Genomic DNA, 9506 nt, shown 5'->3' on the forward strand with positions numbered 1-9506 from the left:
ATTACCTAGAGATTTTGGGAGTGGAGCCTGGGGAGGGGAGGGGAGGGGAGGGGAGGGACTTCAATGGGGTATAATGCCATAGAGGCCACCTTCCAAAGTAGTAATTTTCTTTAGGTGAACACTGTGAACTGATCCATTGCCTGGAGATCAGTTGTAATAGCAGGCGATTCCCAGCCACTACCTAGACACTGGAAACCCTAGTTGCCAACCTCCAGGTGGGCTGGAATTCTCCTGCAATTATAATTGATTTCTAGACCACAAAGATTAGCTTCTCTAGAGAAAATGGCAGCTTTGGAAGGTGGACTTTATGTAGAGTTGCCAGGTCCCCTTGTCACTCCAGCGGGGGGAATTGGGGGGTGTTTCAGGGTTGGGCAGAGATGTCCCAAGCCCCGCCCCCAAGCCCTGCCCCAAGAGCAACCATCTGCTTGGCCACACCTCTCCCTCCCTTTGGCTCGATCTAAAGGGCTTCAGCTGATTGGGAAGGACCATGTGGTCTGCCAACCAGCTGGAGGGAGGGAGAGGGGCGTTTGCGGGCTGCACGCTTTTGTGAGCTGAGCATGTGGCCCACGACTGCACCTCTCCCCCCCTCCTGGTAGATTTAAAGGGCCCTCCAGCTGGTTGGTGAGTCATATGGTCCCTGCTGATCAGCTGAAGCCCTTTAAATTGGGCAGGAGGGGACAGAGAGGGGTGGCTGGGCAGGAGGTTACTCTTGAGGGTGGGGCTTGGGGATGGGCAGCCAGCTGGCTGGATTGAAGCCCCCAGAAGTGGGGGAATCCCCACCTGGACCTGGGGGCTGACAGCCCTAACTTTATGGCATCACATCCCTACTGAGCTCCCTCTCCTCCAGAAACTGCCCACCCCAGTCTATGCCCTTCATCCTCCCGGAATCCCCCAGCCTGTAGCTGGCAACACTACCTCAAATGGATCCAGATGCTGGTACCTTGGAACTATAATAAAACGTGGACTGTAGTCACCAAAACAATTCACAAAGGTCTGTGGGACTGGGATCCACCCCCCCCCCCCCCGTGTAGCTGCTCTGTGAGCCAGCTGGGCTGTAAAGAGTTCTTAGAATGCAAATGGTGTGTGCCAGGCAGTGTGTTGGCTCCTCCAAACTTGGAATGGTTATAAAGGGTTCCAGGTCTAGATGTGGTTCGGCAACAGCAGTCTCCATGGGGTCTGCAAGACCCAGTTTCTGATTCCTGGCCCTGTGGCTGCCTAAAATCCAGCACAGACAAACCCATCACATTTATTTCAACCTTAAATGATGCTGGTATGAGAACCTAATCTATGTGCCAGCAAGTTGCAACCAACTTCTGGTGATCCCACCTTCCATGGCAGGTGAGAAGCAGAGGTGGTTTGCCAGTGCCTTTTTCTGCAGAGTTGCCCTTGGTGGTTTCCCATCCAAGTAGGGTTGCCAAGTCTGGGTTGGAAAATACCTGGAGACTTTCGGGGTGGAGCCAGGAGAGGGCGTGGTTTGGGGAGGGGAGGGGCCTCAGCATAGTACAATGCCATGGAGTCCACCCTTCAAAGCAGCTATTTTCTCCAGGGGAGCTGATCTCTGTCGGCTGGGGATCAGTGGTAAACGCGGGAGATCCCCAGGCCCCACCTGGAGGCTGGCAACCTTACATCCAAGTATTGGCCCTGCTTAGCTTCCAATATCTGACAGGATTGGGCAATACTATGCTGCCTTCCCTCCATGAGAGCATTACACATTTTCAAAACTGAAATCAAAAGTGTGTGGTTCAGCACTTAGCAGAAACTCTTTGCAATCTCACTGGGGCGTTTAATTCAGCAACAACTTCTGTGGCCCTCGAGTCAGCCACTCTGTGGAGCATCAGGCGGAGACAGGCCATGTAAACCACTACGAGAAGTTCAGTTCCCCCAGAAAGAAAACAAATGTGACATTAACTTCAGAGGCTGAAGGCCACCCGGGGGTTACAAGACAACTGGTGGTGCGATGCTTCCCTGCTAAGTGGCACATCACTAGCCAGATGCCTCTCCAGAACCCACGGAGACAAAACACTAATTATCATTGCTGAAAGATTTTAATTTTAATTGACTGAATGCAGCTATTGCTGCAGGAAGGGGGAAAGAGGCGCTTGTCAAGCATGTTAGATGGTTTAGATTGTTTGTGTACAACACCAATTACGGGGAAGAATTTTAATGTCTCTCAAATTTCATTAAAGATGTCTGAAATAGACCTCTGCACTGAGGCTCAAGGGGAGGGGGGCTGATGCAGCTCGTAGCATTAAGCTTGAGTAACCATACACATTAAATCCATCACATTCAATGGGGACCAGACGAGCATTAGAAAGGGGTGCATACATCAACTGAACACTTGCATCGCCTTCAACTAAATCTCTCTCCCTATTTGGGACCCAGCACGGTGTACAAAAACAGCACAACACTAAAGCAACAATCCCAACAGTGATAAGCAGCAATGAGACAGCCAGTATTGGTCAAACCAAGGGCCGGCCCCAGTTTTCTTTGCAGACTAGGCGAGGATACCTTCTGGCGCCCACTGGGGGGGGGACAGTTGGGCTGGAGGGTCGCCTCCACCCCGGTTTGGCCCCCTCACAACTTTAATGCCAGTAGCTCACAGAGTAAAATTTTTGCTCACAAGACTCCATCGCTTAGAGGGAGCATTGCCCCCCCCCACCCCCGGAACACTCCTAGGGTTGCCAAGTCTGGCAAACTTACCGGCGGGGGAGGTTCCGATGAGGTCGGGAGCAGGCTCCGTATGCACGTGCGCTGCTGCCACGTCCCCGAAAGTGATGTGCGATGTTGCTGAGATTGGGGGCATGGCCGAGCTCGTCGGGGGGGAAAGCCATATGGTTTCCCCCCTGATGAGCTCAGCCATGCCCCCAACGTCAGCAACGTGGCTGCGTCTCGGGGGCGGAGTTCCCCCCAGGGCCCGATTCCGCCGCGGCGGAAATCGGGCCTCCAAACCGAGGGTTTCCCACCCCCCGCCCCCATTTGGAAACCCTAAACACTCCCCAAATTCCCCTGCTGTAGCAGAGGTAAGACCTGGCAACACTATTTTGTCTGTCATGAATCTATGTCTAGGGTTGCCAGTTCTGGGTTGGGAAATTCCTGGCGATTGGTGGGTGGAGCCTGAGGAAGGCAGACTTTTGGAAGGGGCATAGAGCCATCAGGCCACCCTAGGGTTGCTAGGTCCCTTCATGGTGCTGGTGGATGGATTTGTAGGGTGTTCCAGGGATGGGTGGGGATTTTGGGCAAAACTCTATAGGAAAAAATGGCCTCAAACCGTAGAGTTTTGCTCAAAAAGCAGATCGTAACCCCCAGTATCACTGACGCACTGACATCACTTCAGCATAGCATCGAGGGTGGGGGGAATTTCCTCCCACCAGCCAGCTGGCCAGCGGCAGGCAGGAGCCCATGAAAGCAAGGGATCCCCCCGCCTCCACCTGAGGAATGGTATCCATAGTTCACCCTCCAAAGCTGCAATTTTTTCCAGGGGAAGTGATCTCTGTAGTCTAGAGATCAGTTGTAAATCCAGGATATCTTGAGACCCCACCTGGAGATTGGCTGCCCTATCTATTGTTCTTCAACTTCATTTGGGGCCCCCTGAGCTCTAGTATTATGGGAGAAGGCATAACATCTCTCTGCCCACTTTCTCCACCCCATGCATGATTTTAGAAACCTCTCGTGTCCCCCATCTTTAACCGGGAGCGGAGGGGACTCTTTTGGCTTTCCTCAGCTCCCTTGGAGGTAGAAATGCAATCGTAATGATTATAATTGCTCATGGAATCTGCTTCCTAGTTTGCGGAAAGTTTCCAAGAAACTTTGGTCTCACTTTTTAAAAATTAAACTCTCCCCTAGTTCTCATCAGGAACTCTACCTTGTTAACTCTCAGTGACCTACTTTAGCTGTTACTTCCTTCCTGGAGAGCCATTGATCAGAACCGCTATGGCCTTCTGCCCGGGTTCACATTTTCAAACTCCTCGCTTACATTTTTGAGAGGTTATTCTAAGTTGTTCTCCCTGCCTGCACAAGAGCTTTTAAACACAAATGGAGAAGGATTCTCATTTCCCATAGACCCTGTGCCTATTGTCCCTAACAGAAATCTGAATCTTTGTACATTTTTAAAAAGTGTATTCATTTTGCAGGCTGATTATTTTGTTAACTTTTTGGGTTTTGTTGTACTTTGCTGCATAAACACCTTCTGCTTTTTTTTACTCTTTGCTAGCAAAAGTTGGGAAATGGTTGACTGAGCCAGCCAAGTTATTTAATTTATACTGTCCCTATAAGAAATGATATTTTCCCACTTGCTTTTACACATCATCATCTGCTTCCAAAGCAGAAAGCTTTTGCTTTTATAATGTAAGTTGGGTTGGGAGGCAGAGGAATATCATTCCATGTTCCACTTCATTGGACTGGACCAGCTGATGCAAACCCAAGGCATTTCTTTGCACTGGGGACAGTAAAGCCATATAATGAGGGTAATAGACAGCAACTCACCACACACTGCTGATGTAGCTGCACAGCCTAGCTTGTCTGAGAGTCCCATGGAACACCTATGTACCCTTCTCCACCGCCATCTATGGCAAGTGGCTGTCATTGATATCATTTATTTATTTATTTATTTCAACTTGCTACCCCGCTCGAACCCCCCAAGGGGTCTCTGAGCGGCTACAGTTAATCAATTATCCCTAACCTATGGCCACAGATACCAGGGGTGGGGACAATCCCTACCAGCACCCAGTGGAGGGGTTAGTCGATCTCTTTTTCTCCCCGGGTCGGCTTCGTCGACTTGGCGTCTCGGCTTTCTGGCTCCTTCCCTTCCGGCGGTCTTTCAGTGGCGGGTCGGCAGGGCCCTTCTGACTTTTTCACTTGGTTTGAGGGGCCTCAAGCTCTTTGAGACCCCCCTCCCTTGGGAAGAGGGTAGGGCGCATGGGAATCTCAGCTGGTACTCCCGTTTCGCAGCAGCAGCGGGGGAAACCAGGCTTTTCCTGAAGCACCAAGCGGACAAAGATCCTCCCTTTGGAATTTAGCTGTCGCTACGGGACATGGGGTGAGGTGGGTGTGTAACTTAAACAAAGAACTGACTCTAAGCCTCCAACAGAGGTGAAGATTGTGAATATATATAAAAGCAACTAAAATCTACAAAGAATTAAGAAACTTCCTGAATTTACCCCCTGGTACAAATCAAGAAAATGAGAGGAGGAGGAGCAGTATTCTCCCCCCCCTTCTCTAGAGTAAACGGCGTCTAAAAGATATGGAAGTAAGGTTCTAAAATTTTACACACCGAAAAAAAGAGGGGGCTACAAATACTGTTATCTGATCATTATGGGGTTTTTGTTTGTTTGTTGATGGAATATAGACTGATTAAGCTACTGTGCTCTGTCATAAAGAGAAGGAAGCATAGAGACACTGAGAGTGGGATCTTTACCCATTTTAAAGAAAACTTCTGGTTACAATGTTGCCTCATAGAAATTTGCTAAGTCTACAAAGTATATGAATAATAACTATTTGACTTTATGAGAGATTCATGGATGTTAACGTGTTTGGTATTATAACTTTTTAGTGATGTGGTTTGGCTTTTGGGTAAACAGCAAGATAACACTTCTGTCTTTCTGCAATGGAGACTATGTGATGGTGATGACCAATGTTCCCTCTAAGCTGAGTTAGTGTGAGCTAGCTCACAGTTTTTTTTAGCCTCCAGCTCACACATTTTTGTCTTAGCTCAGGAAGGAAGGCTCCAGAGCAAACTAATTTATGCAGCAGCCAAATTGCTTGCCCACAACTTTAATGCCAGTAGCTCACAAAGCAGAATTTTTGCTCACAGGACTCCACAGCTTAGAGGGAGCAAAATGACTGCAAAATGTATTCTCAAGTACAAAACGACTAGGAGGTGGACTACAAAATGCAACTTCAAGCAAAAAATGAGCCAAAGGCGGTGAACAACTTAGAGGAAGAAAATTTGACTCCGTTTTCATGGGACGACCTTAAATCAATGATTGTGACTACAATTAAATCAGCAATTAAGGACACCTGCGAGAAACTACTTAATGTAAACTTGACTACTCCAGAGGAATATACAAGCAAAGGGGACAAATTGTTACAACCAAGTCTTAAAGACAAAGAACCAACTGGTAAGCAAGAAGAGACTTTAGCAAAACAGAACCAGGACAGAGAAAAGAAAAGATTCAAAACGACTACTGCGCCATTTAGAATGCAGCAACAATTAAACTTGGGAGAATTAAGTCAACCCAGGAGGGAAAAATTAGACTTGCAAGCATTGCACTAAGACTCCTCAATGCTAAGCAAACCCAGGGAATCTATAAAAGGAAAAAACACAGAGGCAAGAATTCATCCAAGATTTCTATTCCTTTACTCCAAAATGGGAAGAAGAAGGAAACTATCCAACTAAACATGGACTTAAATCTAATATTGGCATCTTCAAAGCAAACCTACATGATCTATAAAGGGAAAAGACACAAAGACAAGATTTTACTGATGAGAAAATATCTGACGAAAAAGAAAAAAACCTAAGACTTCTAAATGAAGTGTTATTAAGAAATCTTAGTATTTCTCTGTATAGGATGGGCCTACTAAACCTGAAGTGTATTTAACTAATATGGTTTAGCATTTATTTATTAATATATTTTATTTTCTGGTTTTCAGTACACAAACAAAGATAAAGAGTACATACTAAACACTCATGGGGTTACATTAGACATTTTTTCAATCCATTTGTCAACTTTTTTCCTTTTTTGCTTAAAATTGTTTTCTGCTTTTCCTGCTAAGAACATATTCAGCTTATCAATTTCTGCTATCTCAAAAATTTTCATAATTATTTCCTCTCTACTCGGTAATTTATCCGTTTTCCAACACTTTGCAACGAGAATCCTTGATATTGTATGTATAATCTCTCCTTATTATATATAATTGAATAGTGGGTGCCAAAGTTCTAATTCTAAAATGCACTCCCTTAGTGTATGGCTGATGGCACTGCTCCTCAGCATATATCGCCACCAATCAGAAGGCAAAGCCCGGGTCCCGCCCACACCACAACTGCTGCGACAACCTGGTCTTTTGCATATGGAAGCTGATTGGACTTCAGGCCATTCCCCCCCCCAAACCCCCCCCCCCCCCCGCAAGGCAGTTGGGATTTTCAGTTGCATAACATACCTCATAGGGGAGAGGAGAATGGGTAACAATGGTTACCACTCTCCAGGTGAGGGCTACAGATAACTCAAACATACAAATGCTCTTCAGGTAGCAGAGATCAGTCCCTCTGGAGAAAACAGTGGACTCTGTCATTAAACCCTGCTGAGGTCGCCACAGGAAACTGACACTGTTTGCCCAAAGCCAGAGCACTCTCCCAGAGCCTCTTTCTAGATCCCAGTGTATTTATTTCCGCAACGGGCATTATTTCTAGTAACACATAATTCTAGTCTGTAAGTCTCTCTGAAAGCTTTCAAAGTTGAAAAGTGACACATAAAGCCATTCAATGAATGAGTTCTGAAAACATGTTAAAGCTTACTAACAAATGTCGCAGTCCTGATTTTTGCGTGTAAATCTAAGCTAGTTCTAATGAAATCAGGTTTATGAACGTATAACTAGACTGTGGTATAACTAGAACCATGAATGAAGTCTGTGGCTATAACCCTCAAACCTATGAGGAAAACTTTTACACAAGGACAGCTTTCTTCTCGGAAGTCATACCCAGATAGAAAATTGCATAATAATAATAATTTAATAGAATCCTTCTGGCATTATGTCCTATATCTTTCATCCATGTTACCATAGATGGTTTTAATGTTTCCTTTTGCGTTTTGTTTTCTAACAAGAAATTATACAATTTTTGGATCGGCTTATCCTCTGATCTTAACCATATTTTATCTAATTCTAATTTTGATTTAGCAAAGTTTACTCATTTAATTGTAATTTTTCCCAGTTAGTTAGGTTTATATTTCAAATGTTTTTAATTCATTGTTTTCATTCAAGAGCAATTCATACGTTACCCTCTTGGTATCTGTTACTAATGCTGGCATTATGAAAGCTTCTATTGGGGATACCCACTTTGGAGTATCAACATAAAATCTTTCTTTAAGTTTTTTCCAAACCTTCATTAACGCTCCCCTTATTATATGATTATGAAAAAAAATGTATTTTATCTTTGTCATACCGCACATAGGCATGCCAGCCCATGTGAAGATCATGACCTTCTAGTTTTAATAATCTCTTATCTTCCAACAAAATCCATTCTTGTACCCAGGCCAAAGCTGCGGCTTGATAATAGAGACTCCAATCTGGTATTCCAAGTCCACCTTTGTTTTTCTTCTCTCGAAGTAGTTTCATTTTAACCCGTGATCTTTTTGCTTGCCAAATAAATTTCCTAACCTATTTATTGAGTTCTTCAAAAAAATTATTATTTTTCAAAATATGTATAAAAGTAAAGGTAAAGGTTTCCCTTGCTTAAAAGCCAGTCAAGCGACTCTAGAGTTGCGGTGATCATCTCCGTTTCAAAGCCGAAGAGTCAGCGCTGTCCGAAGACGTTTCTGTGGTCATGTGGCCGGCATGACTAAACACTGAGGCGCACGGAACGCTGTTACCTTCCCACCGAAGTGGTACCTATTTATCTACTTGCAGTTTCTTGCTTTTGAACTGCTAGGTTGGCAGGAGCAGGAGCTGGAACTAGAGACGGGAGCTCACTCCGTCATGCGGCACCCTGGGTCTCGAACTGCTGAACTACCGACCTTCCAGTGCCTGCAGTTCAGCGTCTTAACCACTTGAGCCACCACAGCTACTAAAATAGGTATACATTATGCTAAAAATAATATTCGCGGAAGGATGTTCATTTTGATGGTTGCAATGGTCAACAGTGCGATGGCTTCTAATGTCCTGGTCCCACTGGTGGACCTCCTGATGGCACTGGTATTTCTGGCCACTGTGTGATACAGAGTGTTGGACTGGATGGGCCTTTGGCCTGATCCAACATTGGCATCTCTTATGTTCTTATGTTCTTATGTTCTTAATTCTGCTCATGAATGATATGTGTAAATCTTGCCATTTTTGTAGGTCTTTCTTTAACTTTCTAGTACAACTTTATAATTATTTTCATATAAGCTGTTGTTCTTATTCGTAATGTTAATACCTATTTAACTTTTTTTACTACCTTAATTTTTTCTATATCTTCTTTTGTGGATTTTTTAAATAAGTCCCAGTTGACATTATCAAAGGCTTTTTCCGCATCAAGAAACACTAAAGCTAACTTTTTGCCAGGTTGCTGTTCATAGTATTCAATAATGTTAATAATGGTTCTTATGTTCTTTTTTATTTGTCTCTTTGGGAGAAAGCCTAATTGGTCTTGATGTATGACTTGCACCATTACCTTCTTAAATTTAGTTGCAATAATTGTCGCAAATATCTTATAATTTGCATTCAACAAGGAAATTGGCCTGTAGTTTTTTACGTCACTATCTTCTGAATTAGGTTTATGTATGAGAGTTATCAGTGCCTCATTCCATGAATTTGGT

Source organism: Gekko japonicus, unplaced genomic scaffold (assembly GCF_001447785.1).
Source record: "Gekko japonicus isolate JY-2015 unplaced genomic scaffold, Gekko_japonicus_V1.1 scaffold99, whole genome shotgun sequence".
Classification (NCBI taxonomy): Eukaryota; Metazoa; Chordata; class Lepidosauria; order Squamata; family Gekkonidae; genus Gekko; species Gekko japonicus.